General features: G+C 36.3%; 1 protein-coding gene across 12 annotated transcripts in view; it reads right to left on the bottom strand.

Annotated features, from left to right (window-relative positions):
* The window catches only part of LOC136848840 (mechanosensory protein 2-like), a 704,506-nt gene that overhangs the window by 348,063 nt on the left and 338,943 nt on the right, over positions 1-17,500 (bottom strand). Inside the window, exon 1 of one of the 12 annotated variants that reach the window (XM_067121683.1) lies at positions 6,252-8,951. The exons of 9 other annotated variants lie outside the window; for them this stretch is intronic. The gene's annotated coding sequence lies outside the window, so the exon portion shown is untranslated. Of the gene's footprint in view, positions 1-6,251; positions 8,952-17,500 lie in introns of those variants that run through there. 2 more of the 12 variants (XM_067121688.1, XM_067121697.1) reach the window with 2 other exon arrangements.

Below are 17,500 nucleotides of genomic sequence, written 5' to 3'. Positions count from 1 at the left end.
TGCGTTACTTGCGCGAACATTTTGGTATAGATTCACGAATCATAATTTCCCGCTTATGCAAGGCAATAAAGCAACAGATGGGTATACACTATACTGTACATAAAAATAAATTGATACTTATTAATCAATTAGAATAATCAAAATGAGAGAGAGAGAGAGAGAGAGAGAGAGAGAGAGAGAGAGAGAGAGAGAGAGAGAGAGAGAGAGAGAGAGAGAGAGAGCAATATGAAAAGTTAATCAAACCACGAGGGCGACCTCGGTGTGTTTCATCCACATACGTCTCCTCAAAATTCACCAATAGATGTTTCATTAAAAATCACTCCTTAAGTTGTGAGAGAGAGAGAGAGAGAGAGAGAGAGGAGAGAGAGAGAGTAATATGAAAAGTTAATCAAACCACGAGGGCGACCTCGATGTGTTTCATCCACATACGACTCCTCAAAATTCACGAATAGATATTTCATTAAACATCACTCCGTAAGTTGTGAGAGAGAGAGAGAGAGAGAGAGAGAGAGAGAGAGAGAGAGAGAGAGAGAGAGAGAGAGAGAGAGAGAAAGTATAATGATAGCTGGTAGGCAATGGCTTATCTTGGCCGTCTATCTCTTGGGGTTGTAATAGCTGTTTAAGCTAAGCTGTATTCCTTGATAAAACGAGGGGGGGGGGTTGTGTCTGTGTTGGGGGAGGGGTAATGGAGGGGTTAGATGAAGCGCAGGGAGATAGGAGAAGAGATGAGAAGGTTTTCGGGAAAAAGATGACCCCGAACTCACTGTAGCCCTTACTGTTCCTCCCTATCTCTATCTGATACAAACTATTACCCAAGAGGTTCGGTGGCTGGGTAAACAGAACCTCCCCTGGGGTTCTGAACTGTCTGGATTTATTTACATGAGATCGCTTTCATCGGAGGTGCTTTCCGATACTCTTGCTGGAAAAGAAATGGAAAGGAAGATAAAGCTGGCAGGCTTATGAATATAAACAGGAAGACGGATCTTTCATACCGAGAAACTTTCTTATTTGCTTTTCTTTCAGATATGATGTTTATGATGATTAGGGTAATATAACTGAAACAACATTACACCCACAAACATTTTTTAGCAGTGTATGCTGAAAGCAAGGATGTTGAAGGTCCTGTACGCTTATAATTCATCATGCGGTAATTTTTACAACAGTTTTAAATATTATTACTAATTTCATTACTGAAAATAACTAAGGTAAAAAATCTTAACTAGAATTTTAGGGTTGAAAAAAGGCTTCCGCGCATCAAGAAATCTTTGTCCTTTCAACTTCCAAGATCTATGAATGCTTCTCCCAAGCAAATTCGTAATTGGAAAATCAGTGACGTTTTATTTTCCGTCGATTGAACTTGCATTCAAAATTACAGGAATAAGTTTCATAGCTCGAGTGTTTTCCTTATCAATAATAATAATAATAATAATAATAATAATAATAATAATAATAATAATAATAATAATAATAATAATAATAATAATAACTGTTGAAGAAAATGGCTGCATTATGCAAATTGATTTTATACTGAGTTTTCTCAATTCTTCTTATAAGTCGCTTTCCATGCACATCAAATTTGGTCAATAATTGACCAATGTTCATATTTCTTATAGCTGAAATTCTTTATTTAACAATTACAGAAGGTTACTGAAACATGGGACGTACATCCGTAGATTTCCCAGGTGGTATTTCTCCTTTTTCTTTTTCCTGACGTCTATCTGGTAAATAATAATAATAATAATAATAATAATAATAATAATAATAATAATAATAATAATAATAATAATAATAATAATGGTATACAAAAACCAATCCAGTTTTGACACATGAAGGAGATAAAAACGCTTCTTGTGTAGTTTTTGAGGTGAATTTTATTATAATAATGCAAAATTCTTAAGTTTTCATGGACTAGCACAGGGGACCATTATTATCATTATTATAGTCTGAAAAAAAAAGAAAATTATGCTCTTGCATAATATCAGCTTTATTGCAATGATCTTCATAATAATCCCAATTTTGGAAAGTAATTTTAATTAGCAGAAACCGCCAAGTCTCTACGCTGTGGTAATAACAAGGACGTAATTGCAATTTTTTTTTATCAGAATAAGGTAAGGAAAAATATCTATAAGAGCAGGAAATAAAATGGGTACACAACGGGTTGTTCACTCTTGATATTGGCACTGCTACGATTAATGGTAAGCATAAGAAAAAGAAACGGATGATGAAGAACACAAATTTTATATTTAAGGTTTTCCTTTAATACTACATTTATTATCCTGCTACTATTACTACTACTACTACCTACTACTACTGCTGTGCTAATAATAATAATAATAAAAAGAAGAAGAAGAAGAAGAAGAAGAAGAAGAAGAAGAAGAAGAAGAAGAAGAAACAACTCCCATTTTTACTGATTTTCTCATTTATTAATAATACTGGCACTACTATACTAAGAGTAATTATTTTCATTGCTTACATCGGCGGTTTTCCACTAACAAAATAAATTTCAACGCTTGAAGTTCTTGGAACATCAGTTATTCATACACTTACAAGCTCTTGGCGAAGAAAATAAATTTTGTCAAGAGATATAAAAGAAAAACAACTCATATAAATATATATATATATATATATATATATATATATATATATATATATATATATATATATATATATCGGAAATTCTGTAACTTTCTTTTTTCGGTCCTTCTCAATCCAGTGACCTAAAAGAACTGTGTCCATCGGCTAAACAGACCTACTTCCGTGGTCAGTCGAGAGCTCTTAACCATGTAAATCCAATGGCAGTAAGCTTTTGACAATACAGAGAGAGAGAGAGAGAGAGAGAGAGAGAGAGAGAGAGAGAGAGAGAGAGAGAGAGCCACAAAGCAATGGTATCTCTCTCCCGATCGAAGCAGAGGTACGGTTTTAAAAGGCTCGCTTTCCGAAAAGAGAAGGTGCTTCGACGTAAATAGCTCTGAGGATTTCCAACAACAAAAGGAACTACAATAATGAGGGTGAAGGCACTACATTGTGTACATCATTATCCTAACGCAATCCTTTCGTTAGGTTTTTCGAGTTAGCCCTTCAGCTTACGTTCAGATGCAAAGGCGGCTTAATTGAATGGGGTCTTAATGGTAAGCGGGTGAAATTATTGGTGAAAGTCGTTCACTGAAATAGAAATACTCTTTATTTTGATGCTGGCGAATTATTTGTAAATCCAACAAGATCCACAAGCACACACACTCAGTCTGACGAAATGTGGAAGAATAATAATCATAAAAATAAAAAACCTCAGTATGTACCGCTATACATTTTGCTTATACCACGTCGTTACCTGCCGTTATCAAAACCCGGGCGAGCGTCTCTTTTTACTGGTCCTGCTGTATATATGCAGAATGAAGATGTGATAAGTAACATTACATACGGTCGGGACTTTCGTCTGGGTCCACCCTCATATTAGCGTCATTTTTTAGGAATAATAATAATAATAATAATAATATTAATAATAATAATAATAATAATAATAATAATAATATGCTCAACATGAATCATGGAATCAGCGTGAAAACAGTAGGAAAAGGTGCTTTAAGCTCTGTCATCAACAACGATCTGTTGTCTTAAATCTCGACTTGAGTAGTCTTATTCAATGCGAAATTATACCTCTTAAGATCGCAATATAATATTAAAAACATAAATAAAAAATTATTAAAATCCATAACAGTCATGACGTCTTATCTACGACAACTTCTATCTACCTACGCACTCCCTTGCGTTATCTACATTTGTGCGGCATTTTTTATTTATTTTATTTTTGCGGTTTCCGGTTTCAGTTGACTCTCACCGAGGAAGAAGGGAAATAGAAAGAAACAGAAATACACCTCGAGCACAACCATAAAAGACTTTTACAGCTATCTTGATTTCTCTTTCCCTACGCTCTACCCTTGTGCTTCTGTGCCCCTCGATTTTCCTCTCCATTCGGCTTTCGTTCGCCTTCACTATTTCTGAAATCTTTCACACACAAGACGAAGCAACGACAAAAACTGGACGTACGGCTTGAATTTACAGTTAAAAAACGAACGAGAGAGAGAGAGAGAGAGAGAGAGAGAGAGAGAGAGAGAGAGAGTGAATGTTACCAAGGATTTTATATGATTTTGGCAGTCTAGAAAGATTAAACAAACAGACATCAAACGTGTACGACATCGCCTGTCATAATATTCTTAAGAGGGCGACAGATTCACGCTTCGCACGGAATGAATGACATGATTTGACAGAGAGAGAGAGAGAGAGAGAGAGAGAGAGAGGAGAGAGAGAGAGAGAGAGAAATCTGGTGATTTAAGGTTAATCAAATGAGATACTTGACTAGCGAAATTTGATTGGCCGTTTCACGCAACGTGATCAAACGAATAAACTTGAATTTGAGAAATACCGCACAACAGATCTGACTTTGTGAGATATGGCATTTATGCCAGGAGGTGACGTCAATGCAAAATGAGTCATCTCCCTACATTTATAAAAAGTATGACTTCGGTTTTGATGAAACCATATACATAGGTAATTTGCTATTGATAAAAAATAACGGTAATTGGCGGTTAATTTATATTATTACCAAACCATGAAAAAACTAATTGCTGCAGTGGAAAGATGTGTCATACATCAAACGTCCACGTTTGCGTTCATAAATATACAGCATGAATATACGAGATATTATTAATAAAGATTCACTTACTTTACCCATGATGCTTATATGCGTGCCTATATATGGGTACATATAAAGTTTACAAGTTGTTACACATACATATATACAGTATATATATATATATATATATATATATATATATATATATATATATATATATATATATATATATATATATATATATATATATAATATATATATATATATATATATATATATATATATATATATATATATATATATATATATATATATATATATATATATATATATATATATATATATATATATATATATATATATATATATATATATATATATATATATATATATATATATATGAAATTTTTATCACACCGTGATTTTTATACAATCATGAAGCTACAAATGTCGCTTAATATCGAAATCCACGCTACCTCGGTATATCTCCGTTGGAGAATTGTCGCCGAAGGGGAATTTATATAAGTGATAAATGAATTGGAATCGTGGGGACACGAACCCGCGACGAAAGCCTATTCAGCGACTCCAGTTGACGTAAACCATTGAGCCATATATATATATACATATATACTCGTATTTCCGCAACAATAAGATGAACATATTTGGAGATGATGGATTGTGAGTTTAATCTGTAACAATATGAATAGCTGGGGGACGGAGGGTGATGACAATCTGTAATGAATTATTAGAATTAACTACAGGATTCAGTGTTATTAACAAGAGGATAAGGGGGAAAGGGACTCTTACATTCAGCCAATTAAACACTACAGCAAATCCTTAAAAAATATTTTGACTTTATTAAACTTTTCATTCACCTAACTAAAGTGCCATGACATTCTTAAGGGAAAAACCTTTTTGAACAAGATGATGTTGGAAATGATATTTCAAACTGAATAATTTTGTTACAAAAATAAGAACTATAGAATTTCCTTGATCAAATCAGCGTAACTAAGGTCATGAAGAGAATGGGCTCAGCTTAACCTTTTCAGGTCTTTTTGTGATGGAAAACCTTAAGATTTTCTTTGGACAACTTCAAATGAGAAAATAATAACCGAATGATGAGGAAATTACAACTGAAAGATATGAATTGCAATACGGATGAGATGCAACTTAACCATCTGAATTTAAAAATGACTCAATCAAATGACTTAATATTATCTACTTGCTTATTTTTATTTTTGACAAAGAAAAATTCATGAACATTATGAAAAAGACAATATAACAAATTTTGCAATTCAATCCATTACTCAAAAAATAATTTACGAGAAGCAATATCACTAAAAATGCAATTGGTATATTTTAAGTATTTTTACTTTAGACCTTGATGAAGAACTAGTTATTAATAAGTTGAAAAATGTAAAAAGGAACAATATTAAGATATAAAAAATTTGTAAAATACTGAACAGGCATTTTTCTTTCAGAATAGTTGTTTCATCTATGGAACGCTAAAAATCTAGTATATTTTCGAATTTGAGCGTGGCCGAACACCCTTTTAATTTCTCTTCATTGTCATTATCACTTAAAAATATCCAAGCCTCTATAACTCGCGGCTCATATTTACCCTTTTAGACAATCTTCAAACGATAATCAAACCAGGGTCACCTCGAACCATCAACCCCAGCATGTGTTTGAGCGGCTGGCAGTGATCACATAAAACTTGGTGAGGAGAAATAGCAGGAGAAGAGGTGGTGGTGAGGCGCTTCCAGCCTCTGTATCCCCTTCTCTCTTACACCCTCTCTCCCTTTTTTTTTCTCTCTTCTTTTACAACTACCGAGAGAAGAGGTGAGCTAGGGAGAGAGTGAGTGTGTATGACCGCAAAGAAAAAACACTAAAAAAATCTCCCGAGACTCTCTAACCACGGCTCTGGGTCGTTTGAACAAAACATTAGCGCTTTCAGAGTCTTGTGCACTAGGTACGAGGATTTTCTGTCACAAAAATCGAGGTCTCTTAATATTTAATAGGCAGCTCTAGTACTTGTGAAGATCTACGGTTTAAGGTCACTAAATATTATCTAGATGTAATAGTATATTCTAAATATTAAGGGTCTTGTATTATCTTAGAACACACGATATTACCCTCTCCTCAATGGACCCTCGTGTTCTGATGTTAAAATTGTTAGAAAAAATCTAAATAAAAAACACTCCTTTTTTGGACACAAATTCGTCGGTGCAAACTTAAATAAATGTAAAGAAACTTCAAAATTGTACTGACTGACTTCCAGCCTTAGACTTTCAGTCCGAAGTAGCCTGAGAATGGGCCAATGAGTGATACGTAGCAGCGCATGATTTTCGGTTAGCCTTCTATTAATGACTAATCTTGTCTGCCTTTCTTTTTATAAAAAATGCCCGTAAAGTGGTGATTTTCTTTCTTTTTTTTTTTAAGAAGACGACGATCACTTATTACACGCTTCAGAAATTTAAAATAATTTTTCCTCTATTTCTTGGAGATAATTCTTTTTACACCACAATGCCTGAATGATATAAAAATCAGTGTAGAGAAGCAAAGAAATATTTCCAGTTATTTCTTCACTTTAAACTAATATGCTTGTGTAAAATTATTTTTATTGCTTGAAGTTGATTTGCTTGCTTCAAAATCTTTTTATCGTTTTCCAGGGCTGTTTTTCTCGTCCTGGGAAATCAGAGTCACCTTCTTTCCCAGACACTTCCAGAATTGATACGTATCACAGTGGGCACAGTTGAGACTACTTAGTTGGAAATCAGTTTATTGGAATTGGGGCAAATCCAGCTGACGACGGGTCAGGCCAGGTGTCTGACAGATGTTCGCCGGAGGTTTGACAGCTGTCGTTAAGTTAGCTGGCAACTGACGTATCGAGAGTCATCACAGATCGGAGTTCGAGTGGCAATTATTTTTCTTATATACAAAAGCAGCAAGCAAAGGTCCTGAGAGGGATGGCTTCGTAGACACCCTGATCGAAGGTGTCTGCTATTTTTAGACGTGGACCCCGTAAGTAGACTTTGTCATTTCTCTTATGTTTTATCACAGGAAGATCACAGGTCAAAAAAGTACACTTAGAGACACTTTCGGCGAAGCGTTCGGTTCCTAATTTGTTGGTTTTTGGTGACAGCAAGGAAGGTAGGGCACAGTTAAGAGGCACATTTATCAAAAATCAAAATGATCTAGAAGTGAACGGGACTAAATCGTCCAGAAAAAACTGAGACTTCCGGGCTGATCTACAAAATCAAAATCAAAATGGTTCCTCTGCTTTCTGTCATGCCTAATCGTAATCAAGTGTAATTTTCACCTCTTCCTCAAGAATTATAACTTTTACGCGTCTTAAAATTTACATAATATGCAGGTACTCCCCCACTACAGATATTTTTTCTTTCCCTCTAGTTCAGATTAAAACATCCTTTATTCCGCAGACAACCGCCATTCAAAAACGTCTCGGCGAAATACTATTTGAGCCTTTTCCGTTGCTTTCAGCTCCCTTTCGAAATGACTTTGAACCGCGATAGTGTCTGGCCTTTCCTTTACCCACAAAACGCAATTTCCTATTCGAACAAGAACAGTTATGATCATGAATCTGTCACTGACAGAGGGGATCTCCTCCAGGCACCGAGAACTTTAACATCAATTGTCCATCCGAGCGCACCTTAGTCCACCGAATTCATGGGAGGGAAGATCCACTTTCGTAAGTTAACTCTAGTCTCTTTTTCCCGAATTTCTCACTCTTTCTCACTCCGAAAACCAACCAGCAACTTCTTCTTCTTCTTCTTCACCAAGTTCAGGTCAGTGGGCAGTAGCAGGTGTGGAGAGGAGGAGGGGGAGGAGGAGGAGGCACACACCACCACCTACCGCCACCGCCAGAGACCACAGTGATCCCGACCGAGGTAGAAGAAGAAGAGGAGGAGGAGGAGGAGTGCCAATGGTTGAACCCGTGCGGGAGGGTTGGCACCGCGCACACGACTGTGGCCCACACACACAACCCAGCGTGGCACTCGGGGAACCTGCAGGGAACTCCAACTCACCACCACCACCACCACCACCGCCACCATTACCTACCATCCACCCACCTCTCATTTTCCTCCCTCCAACCCATCTCTCTCTCTCTCTCTCTCTCTAACCCCACTTTGCTCTCCCACTTTCCTGTGTGGCATCATGTGGCACTGTGTGGCACTCAGCCCAACAACAACCTAAGTCGCGCAATACTCAAAACGACTTATTAATCACGTATAACATCCCTACAACCAAATAATACCCAAAGTATACTCGGCAGCGTAAATCTACACAAAATCATACCCATTTCCAAAGGCATACCCGCGGCTTCACTCCGGCCAAGAAACATAATAAAAAGCAGAACGATATCTTTCCAAAGAAACATGAGAAAATGCTGATCTCAAAAAGTGGCCCAGGCCATATATGGCTTCCTTAGTTCTCCCATACATTACCTTTTAGTGCCTCTTCTCCATAAAATTCTTCCCTGTAAATAATGTTAGTTTATTCGCATCTTTTCAAGGAAATAGCGCATGCTAATGCCCGGCATTAGCCTTTTATATACAGCTACGTCTCCCGTGTTTCTCTGCTCTACAGATTTCTTCAGGCTCTTTTATTCGCCCCCACCCCCCCATCCCCTGCAATTTACCTTCCATCTCACCAGCTTCTCCATCTGCTTCGCCAACGATGCTATTTCTGGATGCTCTTATCATGACCGAAGCAAAGGAAACAAATAAAACAAGACAAATGGAGTTCAGAAGGCGGAATTCTTCTCATTCCTCTCCCTTCATTCTCCCTTTACTTCAGGCCGGGCTATACGAGGGTATACGGCTGCCAGTCCCGTCGGCTTTTACGTGAACAAAGCAAACATGACACTGATCATTATTCTCTCTCTCTCTCTCTCTCTCTCTCTCTCTCTCTCTCTCTCTCTCTCTCTCTCCATCCACCAAGAATCCTCATAAATCATGATACTAACTTATCTAATGCAGCGGGATTATCAGAAGTTTCTCCTACTAAACAAGACTTAAACCAACGCTTGATTAATTGGCAACAGCTTTGCCATGAATATAAACTACATAATTTTGTATCAAGGGATGCTCCTAATGCCTTGGCGAGGGTGCATATATCACTCATTCGCCAGTTTAACTCACAAAAATGACGGACACATCGCTTAGACGTGGAAACAAAGGCCATTTAATATGGTCCGCAGATGTCACTGTTTAACAAGGTCTTATAACCACTCGGCATGTTTGCGAAGGTTATTCCTTGAGTCCTCGGCTCCATAGGTCCAACGTCAAATATGATAATAACTCCTAAGGTAAGTGAATCTCTCTCTCTCTCTCTATAAACCCACTCAACCATAAGAAGGTCTCTTTCATGGCATGTTCTTAGTGCAAGGAAGCTGGCCATACTTGCAGTATTATCCAGTCGTTACAACCTGATTATGACTTGACAGCCAACAAACACGACCTTTGCGTTTATTTTTCAACGTCCTCTGTCTGTCTGTCTGTCTGTCTGTCTGTCTGTCTGTCTGTCTGTCTGTATATCTGTCTGTCTGTCTGTCTATATGTCTATATATATATATATATATATATATATATATATATATATATATATATATATATATATATATATGTGTGTGTGTATATATATATATATATATATATATATATATATATATATATATATATGTGTGTGTGTGTGTATATACATATGTATACATGTGTATGTATATATATATATATATATATATATATATATATATATATTCATATATATACGTGTGTGTGTATGTGTTAGGCTTAATGTATACGCAAAATCCATATATGGAAATTCTGAGTTTAATCAACACCCGAGGCATCAGCAGTTTCATTGTGGGTATTTACCTGATAAAGGGTACATTTCTATTAACGGTGTACCTCATAGGATATACATTAAGGAAAAAAATGGCAAAGATAAGTGAGAAAAAAAAAAAGAATTATAGAAAAAATTTTTGGAAAATCCCCAGCGGGCAATGGAAATTTAAATTTAAAAGTAAAAATGAAAGAAAGCGAAGTCTGTGATTTAGATGACGGAAGCTTAACGTAGGATCAAAACCGGGGACTTCACGTAGTTTGAAAATAAGAAGAACAATTACTCGGTGGCAGTTAAAAAATAAGTTTTTTTCCCTCACGCAGAAGCAGATAAATGTTGCTCAGTATTAATCCAAAGCGCAGCATAATTAACCCGCCAGTGAAAAATAAAAGCAGCATTCTGTAGGTCCAGCCTCTGAATGAAGCGCAGCATCCGCGACATAAAGAGGGGACGGGATTGTTGGCCGGACACGAAATTTCTTTATTCGTCTCAGATTCAAAATAATGAGACAGAACGACGAGATTAAATGCGAGAGGAGTCGATCTTGGCGCTTCCCACAGCGCAGATTAAAACAAGGGGAAGGAATAAAATTCCCTTTGCCATCAACATCCACGGCATTGCGACATCATTACTTTGCAGAACTCGCGAACAAGTTTATGAGAATGGATTAATCCGCAATATGGGAAGTTGTTTATAAGTAGCAACTACAAGATAAATGTGCTACGTACAAAGCAAGGAAGATGGCTCAAATGGAACAAGCTATTTTTTAAAGTTGCTTGATATAATACCACCCACGACTGAAATGTAGTGTAATTCCTTACTTTTCCATCAGCCGCCGCTTTTAGTTTGAATATCTTCCACAACTACTTGAATTAACACTATCCTTTTATATACACAAATACATTTTTAACAAGCTAACCAATGCACAAAACCTACAGTATTCTTGAAGACATACAAATACTTCATATATATATATATATATATATATATATATATATATATATATATATATATATATATATATATATATATATATATATAGAGAGAGAGAGAGAGAGAGAGAGAGAGAGAGAGAGAGAGAGAGAGAGAGATCTTATGAATAGTTCTACTCGCATTTTAATGATATACATTTTTGCAGGAATGCTGAACACTGATGTCAAGTGTTTTATCCTTTTCTCTTTCTAATCGCCTTAGATGCGACCAACAACAGTTGACTAGCAACTAGACACATTATTCACTGCTTAGGCCAATAGAAGCGTAATGAATTTACGGATCGTGGCCGTGTGTCCCTACTCGACCAGTTCAGGCGAATGAATGTCTTTCATCTGCAAGCTAGACGCTCTACAATCAAGCAACGAAGCCAGAGAGAGAGAGAGAGAGAGAGAGAGAAAGATGATCGGAGAGCTGAGAAAAATGGAGAGTTACATTCAATGACATATATATATATATATATATATATATATATATATGATCGGTAATGCATGCTGTATATATATAAAATGTATATGAGAGTTACATTCAATATATATATATATATATATATATGTATATATATATATATATATATATATATATATATATATATATATATATATATATATATATATATATATATATATATATATATATATATATATATATATATATATATATATATAAACAGCAATTTGAAAAACTGAGTGGACACTGAGGCCTAATTCTGTTGTTAAATTGATAAAAAAAACTGAGATATGAGAGGAACTTTTCGAATTTAATATAACTGGAACTCCTGTCAACATTCCGAAATTTATAGTTTAGGCTGCAACGGACTATAACAGCTGTATGTTTATGGTCAAACAAAAACCAGTCACAACCTAACTGGTTAAAACCTTAAATATCATTAGAACCGAAACGGAGAGACACCAAGATCAGCGGAATTTGATATGGAACCATGATGTATAATCTTAACCTTGCTAAAGATTTCTTTCTTTGCATGGTATAGGTTCCTAGTGACCTTGGACCAAATTCTGAGACATTATGTAACGACTCTTTTGTCGGGATTTGCCATCTCGACTCTCTTTGGTATAATCGTCATACATGAGGATAAAGTGAGTAAAGACTGTGACAGATACTATAATAATAAGACCAGCACAGTAACAATCTCAATGACTTGAGATAAATAATAATAATAATAATAATAATAATAATAATAATAATAATAATAATAATAATAATCAGTATGTCTGTGAAAATGCACAATTTAGTGCAGATTTAGAACGCAGCACTGTAGCATGAATATCCAAAAAGAAAATGTTTTCATAAAAATCAATCACTGGTTACGTTTATGCTGTGACAACGGAAAGAAGCAAATACACATAAACTTAACTCTTCTGTGTCAGTTTCCAATTAGAAAGATTGCCAAACACGGACGCTTTTCTCCACGTTGTCTTTGGCAGTTTTTCCCTCCCCACCCCTTTAAATGGCTAGTGTTTGCAACTGAACTTCGAGACAAACATTAGATCTCGCAGATATTTCTCGATATCTCGGTAAATACACACACGCTCTACCTGCCTCTTAGCATTTTATTGACTCCTAACCGACTGATTTCATCACATCACATCATGGCATGTGTCCTTTTTGCCTGCGCTTTTTCTCTTTCACACGCAGAAACGAAAGCGCTCTCTCTCTCTCTCTCTCTCAAACTACAAACTATCCATCTCTCTCTGTTTTAACATTTCGCCAATTGGAAAAGAAGATGGAAAGTGATAGCCATTGCAAGGCGCTTCGTTCTATATCTGTAAGGCAATGGTGACCGATAGCGGTGACAAATATGGATAAAGTGTTTGGTCAGTGGCTATTATTACAGAAGGAGATGCGGGCGTGGGAGTTCAATATTTCCAGCTTTCGAATATGTCTGTTAATACTGTAGTAGCTTTCCTAGCTATTTTTACTCTTATTCTTTTTGTTGGGGGGACAGACGAACGTCGAAATCTGCAAATGGTGTTATATCGTAGACACATTTTTATATTTCATATTTTTAAGCTGGCCTCTCTTTCAAATGTTTGGCAAAAATGTTTCAGTGTAATTCGTCTGCTTTTTACAATGTCCGGAGTTATGAGAGAGAGAGAGAGAGAGAGAGAGAGAGAGAGAGAGAGAGAATGGGTGAAATCGGTTCTTATTGCGCGATGAGTTGCAGGCGTAAACATCATCTTTAACTTCTCTCAGCTTCCTACCTCGGTTATCCGTGAATATCCATCGCCTGTTATACGAGACATGAACTGTGCCTAATATCTGCACAGAATTCAGCCATGTGTCAAATATCGAGGGAATACATCAAACGACCTTTTATAACGTTCCATTACTCCAATACATTTACGGCAGAATTCCCCCCCTTTTCATGGTTAGGAAGCCCTACCCTAATTTATATGGGTCCTTTCTTTAGAAATGAGTGCATTCTTCTACAGATATCTGATGAATTTCAAAAGTTCGGAGTTCATGGAATAATTCCATACCCATATAATAATGACTTCGCATCTTTCTCTAAAAATAAGTATATTAATTTCCGAGTATAAGATGAATTTCAAAACTTCGGACGTTCATGGAATATTTCTTGGCATTTTGAGCATTTCAATTTTATTTTCCATTTGCGCACTTGCACACCGCCAAAAAATAGTATGCGATGATAGTGCCTGTAACATGAACTTCGTCGAAGCTATAACCCACAGAACTTACAATATTCTAAAATTCTCATTCAGTTTTCACAACACGCTATTCCATCCCTTCACTATTTCGACGAAATGCAAGGGCCCGGCTGATTTTTCTTAAAAACTAGTAACGAAAATTGTGATTCTTCTTCGGGAACTATTGATGAAAAATCTTGTTGGGGTCATAGCGAAAGCTGACCTAACGTTCACTTGCGCAAGCAATGAATATCTCCCTCTTGGCGCACTTGGAACTGCCACGGAAACGTTTTTCTGTTGACAGCCATAAATTGGACATAGTTCTCTACCAAATCAAATCATTATTTCCATGCCAAACCAGGTAAACATTAATCGCGATACAAAGAAGCACCATTTGCGTTTCCTTATCGGAAGCCATGCATCTAGAGCTACTGTCCCGGATGTCAGCCAAGATTAATATTTTTTCATAGATAACGAAACAGAAACGTTACTGTAGGCAACCTTTGAAAATATCACTTATCATACACCTTACAGTATTTTTCAATCCTGAATGTGTTTATCAGCATTGACGAAACTCATTGAGGACGGATTTCTAGCCAACTACGATGCCTCATTTAGATGGACCTTTGGCTGCTGAATAAGGGATCGATAACTTTTTGGTCACGATGATAATTATTACTGTGCATTATATCTTACATTCAGGATTTTTTATCCTATATTACCTTCTAAGAAGTAAAATAATAGGCAGACGCAGCTAAGTGTTTATTTGGCCACATTTGTAAAAACTTCAAACACATGCCATAACCGGTCAGAAACAAAAGATTCCTATGGCTTATTTTTACAATTTCTGTGGACAGAAGAATCAAACACCTTATGCCCGGAATACTGTTAAAAATTAGTTTATACATACCTTGAATACATCTGAAGATATATTATGACTCTATATATATCTTGAATACGGACGATAATGGATTCTAATGTCAGTGATACATGATTCTACAGTTTACAGTCAACGAATATTCCTGAGGTAGAATTTAACGCTAGAACATCAACTTAATTACTGTTATCACGGAATTTACTACTAACCTCTCCCTAATATTTTAACATCAAACATCACCGGAATACTTTAACACCATCTCCCTAATGCCAGTGATCACGGATACTTCTAGCTAACTATCTCCCGAATATTCTAACAATAAACATCTGAATTTAAGTGATCTCAGTTTGCGATTATCTCTTAAAACCCGTGATAACGGATTATAACACTTAATATTTTTTTAACGAATGGAAGGCAACGAAGGTAAGGATTCGAACATTATGCATTTCCCGTATCCTGGTGATGTTGGAATCTAGAGCTCTAGGGTTTCCAAATGACAAGGAACTTACTTATTGCCAGCCTGTATTTGAATCACAGGATAACAGGTCAACGCAGTAGATCAAGACTCATTCGTCGTTTTTCTATCCCCCTTTTATCTCTATCAGGCCGAAAGAAAACACGGGAAAACAAGGCCCGTCCGACGTTCAAAGAGCAAAGATGATGTGCAAACGACCGGTTTCCGTTTATTTACTCATAATGGGTGGTCGAGTTTACACTTTTCTATCTTTGTGTCACATGAATCAACCACAAGACCTGGCTGAAGGCCTTGGAGGAGGAGCATTTCATTTTCTGGGCGAAGGACAGGAAAAGGAAGATTTGTGCAATGAGGAACACATTACCTTTCTTGTCAGATATCAATCATTCGTAAAAATAAGCAGGAAATAGGTCATTTGGGCCTGTTTCTATTGAATGTGCGTGTGTGCTGAGAGAGAGAGAGAGAGAGAGAGAGAGAGAGAGAGAGAGAGAGAGAGAGAGAGAGAGAGAGTCAGGTTTTCTCATAGCCATTGTTAATAATAGATGTCTCTCGAGACCATGAACTCTCCAGCATGAAATTACAAGGCAGTACCATTATAGTTTCATCTAAGGACAGATGCTTCCACTGTACGTGTTACTCAAGACCGAGAATTAATGACTGTTTATAATGATTTTAATGTTATTTTTTTGAGCCATTGGGCGAATTATTCAAGAATGATTTATATATGTATATATATATATATATATATATATATATATATATATATATATATATATATATATATATATATATATATATATATATATATATATATATATATATATTATATTATATTATATATATGTACACATATATGTATCATCATACATTATAATAATGAAAATGACATCCACTCCACTAGGCCGCAATACTATGTATGCAAATATAAGCATGTGGTTTTCTCGATTTGAGCTCCATTTTATCAGTTCTTACTATACTTCATTGACTAAAATGTAATAACCATTTAATATGCATTTGTTACTACAACAACTAATATTAAATCTGTTAATTAAAAATAAACACCTCTAAGCGAAGTTAATTTATGATAAAAAATATCAAATGTTGCTACTAGTGATTTATGAAAAGCTGTCTGTTACTGTATAAGTGATTTATGCAAAAAAAAAAAGTGTCAGGAATTATTATCAATGGTTTATTAAAGCTTATCAGTTGTTACGGTTAGCGACCTGAAAATCTCAAAGGACGAAAAGGACCACAATGAGCAAAAGCACTGAAAATCGCTATGAATAAAGCAGGAATCGTTCTCAACATTTCCGTAAATCAGTTGTCCTAAGAAAGTCAACACTTGGAGAGGACCAAGCACCAAGCATTTCGTTTCAGTCGTCGGGATGTGCTTCCCCGTATGGCAATAACGGGGTAGACACTCGCGGGGGAGATTGTGTTATGCAGGCCCCTCCGTCACTGCTGTCGTCGTCTCGGGTCTAAGCGCTGCTGGGTCACTAGTGAGTCTTTGTTCTTGTTCTACTCGTTTTTGTGCGTTTCACAAAAACTCTTATTTACTAAGTATTCATAAGTATGCAAGCTGTTAATTGCTCTGCATTACAATATACGCAGGCTATTTCTCTCTACCTATCTCTCTCTCCATCTCTCTCCTCCTCCCCTGCTCTAACCCTTTTTCAAAAACATTTGCTCTTCCTTTACCACTCCCCTCCCCTTCTTCTGAACTGCGCATTTCTCTCTCTCTCTCTCTCTCTCTCTCTCTCTCTCTCTCTCTCTCTCTCTCTCTCTCTCTATTCCCAAACCCTCTCTCTATCCTCTTTAAGTTCGCATCCACACCTTCGATATCCCTCTCTTCCGAAGGCTTGGAAGCAAAAGCTCCCATGTAATGGCTGTTACAACGTCTCTCATCTCACTATACAATACACTAGTATGCCCTTTACGAAGAGGCCTTCCCTATTTAGCCCGATGACCACCTATTTGCAACACAGGAAAAT

This window comes from Macrobrachium rosenbergii, chromosome 2 (genome assembly GCF_040412425.1).
Source record: "Macrobrachium rosenbergii isolate ZJJX-2024 chromosome 2, ASM4041242v1, whole genome shotgun sequence".
Lineage (NCBI taxonomy): Eukaryota > Metazoa > Arthropoda > Malacostraca > Decapoda > Palaemonidae > Macrobrachium > Macrobrachium rosenbergii.
Note: the sequence above shows the minus strand (reverse complement) of the source record. Positions and strands in the feature narration are given on the sequence as shown.